Here is a 4652-nt window from a genome sequence, read left to right as displayed (position 1 = left end):
AGACCGACTGCACAGTTCCTGTCTTCACAAAAAAAGCACTGCTTCATCCTGCTTGCACTAACAAAATAGGAGTCTCAGAAAGCTAGCATGCACAAGCTAGCAAGCTATGGAGTTTGCCGCCAATGTTTTCTTGTAAAGTGTATAAAAAGGAGTATGGAAGCTGGACAAATAAGATGCCAAAAACCAACCACTTTCATGTGGTATTGGACAGAAAGGAGAACTTTTTTTCTCCTCCATTTGTGGACGTTATCCTCACTACTGTCTGATTCCAATCAATGCAAGTCATCAGAATCCGGTAATACACCAACTTATATTATTTTCTTCATGATAGAAAGGAATCTATGTGTTAAACATGCTTGTATTATCATTAAACACCTTTAACTTGTTAACAAAAACCTCTTTCATAAATAAATAAATGAATGAGGTAGATTCCCTCGACTTGGTCAATTGAAAAGTATCTCGCCTGCAGAAAAAGTGTGGACACCCCTGGTTTAGTCAAATCTCATACTAACGCCTACTTAATGTAAGTTTGTCTTCAAGCTGCCCAAATATAGGTGTGCACTGTAAGGACATGTCTTCTTTTGAGACAGTGCAGATAAATATATATCAAGTATACAGAACCACAAACAAGTTCTACCAGTGTTAGTTCTTTTCAATTAATTCTGACATTAATTTACAGTCACTTCAACATTTTAGTATAACTCAATTGATGTTCTAATTCACAGGTGTCAAACTCAATGCCAAGGGGACCAGATATGGCCCACCACATCATTTAGAAATAATATGTATCAAAGTACATCATCTTTCTTTCTTTTTCTATTTTGACAAAAAAAAAAAAGCGATGTACTGCATGCAGTTATATAGTTTTTAAACTTTATGTATCTAATAATACAACATATCATACATTCTAAACATTTCGGGGTAAAAACATACATGAATCTACTTAGCCTTATGATTTCAAAGCAAGTTATCCATCAAATTGTACACTAAACATGACAAATTATATATATTTTTTAAAACAGCTCGGTCTTCAGAATCCTACCTTAAGAAAAAAACGGTGGTACCATTTTTACATTTACATTGTGAAAACAGCAACCATATTTTTAACGCAAAACAAAAAACTAGCAGCTCAATCACCAGAATTTTACAGTTAAAAATAGTGTGACCATTTTACTGTAAATTTTAAGGTAAAATTCGCAATTTTCTGACCGCAAAATCCAGATTTTTTTTTTTACAGTGTAAATAAAATACATATTTTCTAATCAAATGCATAGGTAATTGTGTGACAATATCATGCGGCTAATCCTTAATAATAATAATAACTGGGATTTATATAGCGCTTTTCTAAGTACCCAAAGTCGCTTTACATGTAGAACCCATCATTCGTTCACACCTGGTGGTGGTAAGCTACTTTCATAGCCACAGCTGCCCTGGGGTAGACTGACGGAAGCGTGGCTGCAATTTGCGCCAAGGGCCCCTCCGACCACCACCTGTCATTCATCATTCAATTCACCGGTGTGAGTGGCACCGGGGGCAAAGGGTGAAGTGTCCCGCCCAAGGACACAATGGCAGCGATTTTTGGATGGTAAGAGGCGGGGAGCGAACCTGCAACCCTCAGGTTTCTGGCACGGTTGCTCTACCCACTACGCCATGCCGCCCCTCAAGTATACAAGTATGTTTCTTTTATTAATGTTACAAGTGGCCGGCCCTCTGAGGGCAGCCAAAACTGCAACGTGGCCCTAAATGAAAACGAGTTTGACACCTGTTCTAATTTATCCAAGTTTTTGTATTCTCAGAGCATTCAATGGACTGTTCAGTTCGTCTTGAACGACAACGTCTTGTTGCTAAATTGCAGCATAAGTCTCCCATTCAAATAAACATGCCACATGAGTTATACTTGTATAGCGCTTTTCTACCTTCAAGGTACTCAAAGCGCTTTGACAGTATTTCCACATTTACCCATTCACACACTGATGGCGGGAGCTGCCATGCAAGGCGCTAACCAGCAGCCATCAGGAGCAAGGGGTGAAGTGTCTTGCCCAAGGACACAACGGACGTGACTAGGATGGTAGAAGGTGGGGATTGAACCCCAGTAACCAGCAACCCTCCGATTGCTGGCACGGCCACTCTACCAACTTGGCCACGCCGTAGTGGTTAATTGCTGAAGGACAAAATTAACAGTGAGCAGTGAACACTACACAATTAAACAAAAAACAGTGTACAAAGTAAATGTACTGAGAGTTGTTTATCTTTTTTTTTGCTGCGGGGAGAAGTCCCCTGAGAGTGTGGGAGAAATCCACAAGCTCGAAAAGTCAAGCACCCACTCCCACGTCCCACGCACAAAACGCCTCCAGGCTCGAATAAAAAGCACATTTCCTCTTGCAAATCAATATTTTGTGCATGTTGTAGATCCCACTGAAACAACGGTCAGACATTATAATATTAAAAACGTTGCGATAAAGCTTTGTATCATGATTGGCATCAACATTTCAGCTTTTTCTCTCTACATTGAGCCTTTTTGATCGACCTCCCCCCCCAATTCCAAAAACTAACAATGGGATCCAAATTGCCACCGAGCCACACTTTGCAGTGGTATTGTTGCACGTGCATCGTTTTGCAAAGTTTTCCTTTTAACAACCTGTGACATATCTGCACGATAACGACGTGAGTTGTTATAAAACAGGTACTCTCTTACCTTCGCCACTTCAGTTACTATCCATGTCCGCCAGCTGAAAGGAGATGAGAACGGAGTCTTCTATGCGAGGACATGTTGATCTGCAGCAGCCTCACAGCAGGTTCCTCCCCCCGTGGCCACCTGAGAAGCACGCAAGTGAAATCAGCTTTCCTCAATGGAACGTGCGGACCTACACAGGATGCTCGCAGCTCACTGCCCTGATGGATGCACACAGCGGAGGACGGAGGAGGAAAAGGGGGCGGCGCCTTTTAAGTAGCATCAACATCAGCCGTTGGAAGCTCCAAACGTGTCTTGAGGTAGACTGTGTGCATGTAGACAATTAGATGCACTCTGGAATATTGTGTGCATATGCAGATAAGCAATGTAGTAGTTTAATAAGGCAATTTCAAAGAAATACAAAACGTGCACATTTCTATTGGTATCAGCAGCTCATTAACAGGACATTTTGATACATTTAACTGGACTTAATAAGATCAGCCTTCTACCCCTACATCACTATTTATAAATAACAGCTACCGTATTTTTCGGACTACAAGTCGCAGTTTTTTTCATAGGGGGTGTGACTTATACTCAGGAGAGACTTGTGTGAAATTATTAACACATTACCGTAAAATATCAAATATTTAACTCATTCACGTAAGAGACTAGACGTATAAGATTTCATGGGATTTAGCGATTAGGAGTGTTGATTGTTTGGTAAACGTATAGCATGTTCTAAATGTTAGTTATTTGAATGACTCTTACCATAATATGTTACGTTAACATACCAGTTGGTTATTTATGCCTCATATAACGTTCACTTATTCAGCCTGTTCACTATTCTTTATTAGGGCCCGCAATGGCCCATTGCAAAAGGACTCCCACAGGGAGTCCTTATGCAATGGGACATAAGGACCTATTGAATTTCGTAGGTTTTATTATTATTCTTTCTTATTCCGCAGCTTTGCGCACTACTTTCACCCCCTTAACATGCTTCAAAACTCACCAAATTTGACGCACACATAAAAAAACTCGAACAAAACTCTTTGGTAAAAATACCAAACCCCAAAACTGCGCTCTAGCGCCCCCTACCAAGTAAACTTTTTCTAACTCCCAGTACGAATGTCGTAGAGACATGAAACAAAAACCTCTATGTAGGTCTCACTTAGACTTAAATTTTAATAATTTATTTCCTCGGGCAAAAATCAACAGGATGTTGGCAATTCCCCCTTCAAGACTAAAAAGTACTAAAAACAGTCACTTTTGCCTCTTTGAGCTGTAATTTCACCCCCTTAACATGCTTCAAAACTCACCAAACTGAACACACACATCAGGACTGGCTAAAAATGTGATCTAATGAAAAAACCTAACCCCAAATTTAAAAATTGTGCTCTACAGCAATTTTTGAATAAAACGAACAAAAAACTGCTCCTCGGAAGAAAAAAATTACAAAACTGCCTGTAACTCCCACTGGGAAGGTCGGAGAGACATGAAACAAAAACCTCTCCGTAGGTCTCACTTAGACCTACATTTCATAAATTGACAACCCCCAGCAAAAATCAACAGCAAGTTTGCTATTCCCCCTTCAAAACAATTATTTTGTAAAAAACGGTCACCTTCCTTCAAAAACTATCTCCTCTGAGCGCGTTTGTCGTTTTGGCTTCAAACCAACACAGGAGAGAGATTCAACCCTTGTGCATAAATGAACAGAACAGTTTTTTTTATAACTGCTCCGGTTTTGATTTTATGAGCCTTCAAAGACCCGCTGCGCTGATGCTGCTGCACTGCTGTTTTTTTAAGATGGCTGCTTAAAAGCAGGAAGCACCAACGTGCCCACACAATGCAGACAAGGTAGGTACACTAGACAAAAGTCTTGGGACACTTCAGACTAAAAGTAGACAAAAGTATTGGGACACTTAGGACTAGCACCTGCCAAATACGCGGGCCCGTCCAACGCTGCTTGCAGCTTTAATTTTAA

The sequence above is a fragment of the Nerophis lumbriciformis genome, linkage group LG28 (assembly GCF_033978685.3).
Source record: "Nerophis lumbriciformis linkage group LG28, RoL_Nlum_v2.1, whole genome shotgun sequence".
NCBI lineage: Eukaryota > Metazoa > Chordata > Actinopteri > Syngnathiformes > Syngnathidae > Nerophis > Nerophis lumbriciformis.
Note: the sequence above shows the minus strand (reverse complement) of the source record.